The sequence below is a fragment of the Chlorocebus sabaeus genome, chromosome 22, assembly GCF_047675955.1.
Source record: "Chlorocebus sabaeus isolate Y175 chromosome 22, mChlSab1.0.hap1, whole genome shotgun sequence".
Taxonomy (NCBI): domain Eukaryota; kingdom Metazoa; phylum Chordata; class Mammalia; order Primates; family Cercopithecidae; genus Chlorocebus; species Chlorocebus sabaeus.
This window is the reverse complement of record NC_132925.1, coordinates 67,092,628-67,101,982: the sequence shown is the minus strand read 5'-3', so window position 1 is coordinate 67,101,982 and position 9,355 is coordinate 67,092,628.

The following is a 9,355-nucleotide window of genomic DNA, read 5'->3' as shown; positions in this document are numbered from 1 at the left end:
GAGGCCCGAGGCGGCTATAGACGCATCCACCACTTCTGTCTTCTTGGCTTCGGGCAGAAACAGTTAATCTGAGAGGATCAACAAGTCTAGGTCTGAGGCATACCAGAAATTCCACCAACAGACTCTGAACCCTCCTGAAAATTCAGGGAGGGAGAAGAGCGTGGAAGCAAACAGTGCAGAGTTTGGGGTGCAGCTGCTCCGAGGTCAAATCTGCCTCTACCACTTCCTTGCTGTGTGACTTGGGGTAAAGTATTTCACCTCTCTGGAGCTTCCATTGCCTTAGCTGGAAAAGGGGATGCAATTGCTTGAGGCACAAGTTAGGAAGCAAATCAACAGCATAGATGCGGTGCCTGGAGATCAGGAGGTGCCCTTTCAGTGTAAGTCCCTCCTCATTCCTCCCTTAAATGGCCTGTGGGGTTCACTACAGGGCCACACCCAAGTAGGACCCAGGAGCAGAAGCCTCTGAGACTCCTTGACGCTCAAGACCAGGCCAGCGCCATGCTGTTGCGTGGAATCGCTGCTACTGAGAGCCCAGATATAAAATGTTAATGTGCAAGGAAACCAGCCGACCAGGTGACAGAGACAAAGCTCACATCCCATCTGTTTTTCCCCTCCCTCCACTCCAGGTTGGGCATGAAAAACAACTCCCTGAGTCCTCTTTGCTGAGTAAAATGATGTGTGAATGAACAAATAAACCTCTGAGAGATTCCAAGGCCAGGGGAGGCCCCGAGCCTTTATCTTGTGGCTTGTGTGCCAGGAGCATAAATAGTCACAGTTGCCCCTGGATTCCTTAGTGGATCCTGCTGGGTTTTGAGTAACCCCAGCCTTTCCTCACCTGGAGGTGCTGATTTCAAAGTGAGTCACAGGCCTCCGCACCTAAGCCCAGACCCTGCTGAGCTGATTATTCCACCCAAGAGAAATCGCCAATGTGACCTGTGAGAAGGAAGACTCTTGGAGCCTGGGGCCGCTGTTCAAGCTGCCTCCAGCCTCCTCATTGACCAGTCCAGACAAGGCTGCATCACCCACCAGGAAACACATGCCTATAGCCACATATTCCAGGTCCTGCAAACATATTGGGGACCAGGAAGAAAATAAAAGGCACTGGCTCGAAATAAAGAAAAAGATGCAAAATTGAAATGAATAAATGCTTAATTAAATGTCTAAAAAACACTGGGTCCACTTTGTTCATTAAGTTTGTTTTCATTAAAATCTTATTACATCTAAACACAATTTACGGGTTGGTTCCCTCACTTTGTAAGAACTCCTGAGTTTGCATGAGAAAGCACAGCCAATAGTATTATCCAGTGAAGGAATTACTACTCATAGCCAAGTAAGTTCAAAAGCAAAATTCCAAAAATTATTTTTTTATTTTTAATTTTCAAATTAAATTTTATTTTTTTAGAGACAGGGTCTCACTGTTGCCCCAGCTGGGGTGCAGTGAGGCAATCATAACTCAATGTAGCCCTGAACTCCTGGGTTCAAGTGATCCTCCTACCTCAGCCTCCTGAGTAGCTGGGACTACAGACATGTGCCACCACACCTGGATAATTTCTATTTTGTGTAGAGATGGGGTGTCACTATGATGTTCAGGCTGATCTCGAATTCCTGGCCTCAAGTGATCCCCTGCCTCAGTCTCCCAAACTGAGGGATTATGCTGAGATCACAGGCAGAAGCCATTGTGCCAGGTTTAAACATTCTTTAAAATGTATTTACACTAACAAACATATGATATAGGTGCACTCGATACTTGATATATAATGTGGGTGAGGCTTCTAAAAGTAACCAGAGCCAGTGGACATCTTAAAATGCCCCTGCTGTAGGGCCATGTGACTGTTACTGGTTCTTGGGGAACTCTTTACTAGGAAGTCCCTACTTTTCTCTCCTGGAGAGGCCAATTTCTCCTGGGAAGTCAGTCACTGGCCCCTACAGATACATACAAATAATGCCTATTATTTCAATGGAAGAAAATGGCCCTTTCATCTCTTAGAATTAAGACACTTCATGACCAGCAGTCCACACACCTTCCTCCAGCCTCTTGTCCTACAGATTTGCTGCCACAACTATTTTCTCCAGAAAGTTCAGGAAGCTGGTCGAACTCACAGGCAACCTAACCTCTTTTTAAAATCTCTGAAATCTTACTGCCTCGTCTCTGGGGAACACGTGGAGTGCAGAAGTCCTCCCAGAGCAGCCACCACCAATGTGCCAATTATGGGCGCTACTCCCATCTTCTGATCCTGATTCTCAAAGGCTGTGTCCTGTGAGCACAGCCACCTCGGAAAGGCCCTTCTTCCCTGGAAGCCACTTTCCACCCCTACTCAGGCTTCGGAGGGCATCTCCAGAGCAAGAGGTAGGCAAAGGCCATTAGCCATAGGTCACTAGGGAAATCCCCTCACTGAGCGCTTTCCTTGGATTTTTGTTTTCATGCCACTTCAAGGAGCAAGCTAATTGCAAATACACACTTTAGAATCTCCCGGGCTCACTGCGTCGTCTCTCCAATTAAGGCTCAGGGCAGCCATGTCTTCACTGGGAGGAAACCCTGTGCAGGCCTGGCTTGAAGGTGCCCTGGGCAGCTTCCAGGCCTAGGGAGATGCCAGCAGTGCTGGCTGGGGACAGATGGGTGCTGGGTTTGTCGGGGAATAATTCACACCCTCAGAAAGCCCTGCTGATAGTTGGCACCAAGGAAGGATTCTTTCTAAGCCTGGCCACAGTGCAGATGGGTGGGGGTGCTCAGCAGAGGTCAGGAGAGCTTGAAAGGAGGAGGAGGAGAGAGGTGGGATGGAGCCCAGTGCACAGACTGTGCTCCCAGGACACTCAACGGGCATCTCTAGCAACTCCTGAGCCACCCTCCCAGGCGGGGCAGCGATGGAGGAGACATTATCAACATGGCAAAGCATGCAGCCCAGCTCCCAAGGCACTGTTGACTGGGACATCTCTCCCTTCCCTCTCACAAAGCTTTGCTCCTGAATCCCTTTCACCTCCCATTCTAACCAGCACCTAGGAAACCACTGCCAGTCACATCTCACAGAATCACAGCCACAGAAATATAGAACTCAATTCAAAAAGCATGGATTGAGTCTCTGTGACGTGCTAGGCACCATTCTGGTGCAGGGGGTACAACCTAAACCAAATAACGAAAACACCAAATTCTCATGAGGTTTACATTCTATCACACAGAGTCACTAGAAACCAGTATGGTCTAGTCTCCCCTGGTGGAAGAAAAAGTATAAGGGCTCGAGCTCCAGCCCAGAGCCCAGCACTGTGCTGAGAGCTTTAGGTGCCCCACTTAATTCCCTTCCCCTTGATCATCCTTGAAAGACAGGATTATCACCCACATTTCACAGATATATAAATTGAGGCCTGGGACCATTTAATAAGACACTCAAGGTCACAGAGCTGGTAGATAGTAAATCCCAACCTGCCTTCAAAGCAGGCGAAGTGTGTCCTTCATGACGCCTCCCCATTTCTGTAGGCCACAGTATTCGTCTCCCTTTAAACTAAAATGAAAGTTTAGTTGCCAATGCCAATACTTAACAACGTGGTGCACTTAGGCAAGGGACTCAGTTTTCTCATCTGTAAAATGGGATTGATAGTACCCAACTTCTTGGGTTGTAGTGAGGATTAGATATCAGGCCTGTACAGGCTGATCACTTAAGCCCAGGAGTTCAAGACCAGCCTGGGCAACAGGGCAAAACCCAATCTCTACCAAAACCACAAAAATTAGCCAGGCACGGTGTGTGCCTGTAGTCCGAGCTACTCAGAAGGCTGAGGTGGGAGGATGGTTTGAGCCCAGGAACACAGGTTGCAGTGAGCCGAGATCTTGCCACTGTACTCCAGCCTGTGTGACACAGCAAGACTCTGTCTCAAAAAACAAAAAAGATATTAGGCCTGTAAAGCCCCTTGTCCAGAGCCTGGTGCTAAGTGTGTGTTCACAAATGCAAGCCATCATTTTTATTTTATTTATTTATTTATTTATTTATTTATTTATTTACACTGAGATAGAGTCTCACTCTGTTGCCCAGGCTGGAGTGCAGTGATGCGATCTTGACTCACTACAACCTGTCTCCCAGGCTCAGGTGATTCTCCTGCTTCAGCCTCCCGAGCAGCTGGGATTACAGGAGCATGCCACCATGCCCAGCTAATTTTTATATTTTTAGTAGAGGCAGGGTTTCATTGTGTTGGCCAGGCTGGTCTTGATTTCCTGACCTGAAGTGATCCGCCCACCTCAGCCTCCCAAAGTCCTGGGATTGCAGGCGTGAGCCACTGAGCCTGGCCTACTCCAAGCCATCATTAGTAGTAGTAGTAGTAGTCATACCTTTAGTATTTGACATGAACAACCTCACATAAAGAGAAAATGGTACATTGCGTCTAGCAGTTCACCCCTAATAAATAAGAATGAAAGTGTACTAAGTCAAACCTATAGAAGAAAAACATGGTTGCTGTGAACATTATGAATACAGTAGGTGCTCAATATGCTATTGCATTTTGAGAGCACTGAATCCTAACCGCTAGGCCACCAGGGATCGTCACACTATTGCATTTTGACTCTTATTGTCATGCCTTTAGGACACAAGTAAGAGGAATTCTACATTTTCAAATACGTACCTGATTCCCTCATCCTAGAGACAACATTTGTGCCGGCCATGATCCCTGCAGTAGGAGCTGTCCAGTATGGCTGTGGAAGGGAGTGCCAGGTGCGGATTTCTCAGTGGGGTTCCTGCCAAGGTGGCTACACTAGGAATTCAGCAAGTGTTCCAGACTCCTTGTTTAAGTGTTAGTGGTCTAGAACTGTCGCTGTTTTAAGCTTGGGCAATATTTCAATACTGTTGTGCTTTGTTTTTCTTATATACTAAAAGCGCCACCAAGTGATAAGCTGCTCTCGTTTAGAGCCTTTCATAACCCTTTTTTCACCTTTTGCCTACGGATCAGCTTTTGCTGCCTAACAGATCACCTCAAAACTTAGTGCTTTACAACACCTACCATTTGTTTATCTCGTGATTCTGTGAGCTGGGCTTGGTGGGGGCGGTTCTTTCTCTGGCCTCTGCTGTGATCATTCATGAACCTACAGCTGGCTTCCCGTCATCGTAGCTCAAGGCTTGCTGGTCAAGAGGATGGGAAGGCTCATCTTGGCTCTATATGTCTATCATCATGTAGTGGCCCAGACTGGGACTGTTATATGGGCTCAGAAGAGCTCCAAGAGCTACTAAAGACAATACAAGTCCCACTGTGTCTACATAATGTTTGCAAACATGCCATTAGCCAAAGCAAGTCACTTGGAGTCCAAAGTCAGAGTGAGAGAGCACTGAAAGTTACTTGGCAGGGGCTGTGGGTACCAAGGGGAGGAACCCAAGGTTCCAAAGTACCTGGTAAACCCATATATTGTTCAGAATGTGTTTGGATACAAGCAACTGAACTCTGCCCAATTCAGCTTAAGAAAACAGAGGGAAGGGAAGGGAAGGGAATGGAAGGGGAGGGGAAGGGAGGGGAGGGGAGGGGAGGAGGGGAGGGGGAAGGGGGAAGGGAGGGGAGGGGGGAAGGGAGGGGGAAGGGGGAAGGAAGGGGAGGGGAGGGGAGGAGGGGAGGGGGAAGGGGGAAGGGAGGGGAGGGGGGAAGGGAGGGGGAAGGGGGAAGGGAGGGGGAAGGGGGAAGGGAGGGGAGGGGAGGGGGGAAGGGAGGGGAGGGGAGGGGGGAAGGGAGGGGAGGGGAGGGGGGAAGGGAGGGGAGGGGAGGGGGGAAGGGAGGGGAGGGGAGGGGGGAAGGGAGGGGAGGGGAGAGGGGAGGAGAGGGAGGCAGGCAGGCAGGCATTTTACTGGCTTACATGACTGAAGGTCCAGGGTGGAAGGAGCTTTAGGTGTGGCTGGGTGCTGAGTCTCAAACAATGTCAGATGTGTCAATCTCTCTCTCTCTCTCTCTCTCTCTCTCTCTCTCCCCCCCTCCCTTCTTCCTTCCATGTCTGCTTTCTGGTATATGCAATTTCTTTTCTGGAAAGGTTTTCCTCACATAGTTACAAAGATAATCGTCTTCTCAAAAATAGCTTCCTTCTAGCTTACCAACCCAGAAAAAGTATCATTTCTAGTAGCTCTGGCCAAAGTCCCAAGTAGGACTTTGATTGACTAGGCTTGAGACATCTGCTTATTCCTGAACCAATCACTGTGGAAAGAAGAACAGGATACCCTGATTCACCAGACCTGAGCCATGGGTCCACCCCATGGTGGGATTAAGGGTAGTATCAGCCTCATTCCTCTTGTCTCAGCTTTCTGCAGAGCCTCCTCCAGGAGGCCATGGAAACCCCAGAAGCCATGAGCCAGGCATTCAAAATGCCACTGGATAGGTATTCACAAACCCCCTTCTCTTAAACCAGGGATTGGCAACCTTTTTCTGTAAAGGTCCAGATGGTAAAATATTCTAAGTTTTATGGACCAAGGGGCAGAATCAAGGCTATTAGGTAAGTACCTACATAACAAGAGAGAAAAGACATTTCCATAAATTCTTTTCAATCATTAAAAAGTTTTTTTTTTTAAAAATCCTCAGTTTGGGCTGGGCACGGTAGCTCATGCCTGTAATCCTAACACTTTGGGAGACCCAGGCGGATGGATTGCTTGAGGTCAGGAGTTTGAAACCAGACTGGCCAACATGGTGAAACCCCATCTATACTAAACTTACAAAAAAAACTAGCCAGGCATGGTGGCAGGCACCTGTAATGCCAGCTAATTGGGAGGCTGAGGCAGGATAATTGCTTGAACCCAGGGGGCAGAGTTTATAGTGAGCCAAGATTGCGCCACTGCACTCCAGCCTGGATAACAGAGTGAGACTCTGTCTCAAAAAAAGAAAAGAAAAGATCCTCAGTTTGCAGGCTATACAAAAAGAGGCAGGGGGATGGATGTGGCCTGTGAGCCCTGGTTTGCTGACTCCTGCACTAATCTCTTTCCACTTTCCTAAGTGGAAAAAGCCACAGGGCAAGCAGAGTTTATACTGAGAAGGAAATTAAGGGTACTGTAGGGTTAGGCTGGGCATGGTGGCTCATTCCTGTAATCCTAGCACTTTGGCAGGCTGAGGTGGGTGGATTGCCTAAGCTCAGGAGTTCGAGACCAGCTGGCCTAACATAGTGAAACCCCATCTCTATTAAAAATCCGACCCCCGCCACACACAAATTAGCCAGGTGTGGTGGGGTGCATCTGTAGTCCCAGCTACTCAGGAGACTGAGGCATGAGAATTGCTTGAACCCAGGAGGTAGAGGTTGCAGTGATCTGAGATCATGCCACTGTACTCCAGTTGGCACAAAGCAAGACTCTAAGTGACAAAGTAAGACTCTGTCTCCCAAAAAATAAAAATAATAATAATTAATTAATTTAAAAGGTACCATAGGGTTAAAACCACAGCCAAGGAAGGGGAGAAGGAGGGGAGAGGCCGGAAACCTGTGAAGGCAGAGTCTGAAGGAGAACTGGGGAAATTTGGAAGGGGAAAGATGCATCTTTGGGGGCAGTGGCTATGATAAGAGAGTAAGATAATGAAAGAAAGAAAAAGAAGATTTTACAATTCAGCTGTCCCTCAGTATCTGCAAGGGATTGGTTCCAGGACCCCCAGGATACCAAAATTTGCCAATGCTCAAGTCCCTGATAAAAATTGGCATAGAAGTTGCAGATAACCTATGTGCATCCTCCTATATACTTCCAGTCATCCCTAGATTACTTATAATACCTAATACAATGTAAGTGCTATGGAAATAGTTGTTATACGGTATTGTTTAGGGAACAATAACACGAAAAAAAAAGTCTGTGCATGTTCAGTACAGAATTATCCTTTTTATTTTTTCTGAATGGTTTTCCACCCACAGCTGGCTGAATCCAGGAACGAGGAACCCATGGATATGGAGGGCCAGCTGTATTGGCTGTGCCTTACAAATTAAGTGCACCAGAGGCTACAATAAATATTCAATTGCTTTTCAATTACTATGGATAATAGATTGGTTTCTCTCTCCCTTTTTCTTAATGTGACACAATGCTGATCTGGGCCCACAAGTGGATGTGTCTTTCTATGGGCTGCCCCCCAATTCCCCAGTTCTGCTAACCCTCCCGTGGCCCAGCCACCCTGAGCAATATGGTTCCCTCACCCGTCACATCTCTCCACCTGAGACATGAACGCCCCACCCTAACGTCCCTCTGCTCAACCAACTCCTATTCATCCTTTCTTTGGGAGATCTTCCATGGCTCCCTGGGTGACCCCTACTCATTGAGTCCTTACCTCCCACTGCAACCTATGCCCACCCTGGGGAAAGCCGGAGTTCTCTCTGGTTCCTCGCTTTAAAATGGGATCATCTGCCTACCCCTGCTGAAAACGAGGCAAGGCAGAAGAAAGCCCTTTGCAATCTAAAGGGCAAGCTAGGCACGTGAGGGCGGTTATTGGCATTTGGTTCCAAGAAGGCCCTATTTTTGATCGTCTTCTCTGTCCCATCCTCTCAGGGTGAAGCTTCAACGTGCCCCGAGAGCCAGGTCTCCGCAGAAACAGAAATACTCTGTTATCGGCAGGAATTAGGCTTGTGAATTAGGGATCTGCTTCGTGCCAATTTCATCAGCTTGGGGATGGGGGTGGGATGGGAGTGGGCACTCTGACTCTTCTAGGACAGCCTCCTCGTATTCCTGGTGATTGTTTCCCCATCCCAGGAAATCCTGCGTGTGCCTCGCCGCAACGAAAGTCACTGATGTCGTGCCTCTCCTCCCAGCAGCTTCCAGACCGCGACCTTCTGTAGCTCTGCTCAGAACTTCACCTGGAAGAGCCTGTTATAATTCTTAAACAGCCCCTCAATCGACTGTGATTAAGCATACACTCCAGCCTCAGCGAGCTTGGCGTCTGCACCTGCCGCTCGGAGCCCCTTCTCAAGGCACCTGCGCTGGACCCCGCCCCGCCTGGTCCGCGCGCACGCGCAGTGGCCCCACCCCGCCCCGCCCCGCGGCGCCCGAGGACCGGATGGAGCTACACTCACTGGGTCAGCCAGGAGGCCCTGCGCAGCTGCGGGGAGAGCTGGGTGGTTGTGCCACCTCATTAGACACATTGGTGGACGGTGCCGCAGATTAGCAGGTTGGCTCGCAGGGCGGGGCGCAGGCTTTCTCACTGATCTGGGAGCATGGGAGCAGGGGCCACGCGGGGCCATCCGGGGGCTGCCCGCCTGCTTCGCTTTCCTTGAGCAACGTCTCACTTTGCCCTTTGTTTTTAAACACCATGCAGGACGGTTTGTGTGCAAACGAAGCTGTGTCACTTCTCAAGTGTCGGTGCTCAACGTGGCAACCCCCCTCCCGCCCCCAGTACAGAGATCCCGCCCATCCACAGACAATCCCCTCCTCTTCTTTCTTCCCCTAGGTGC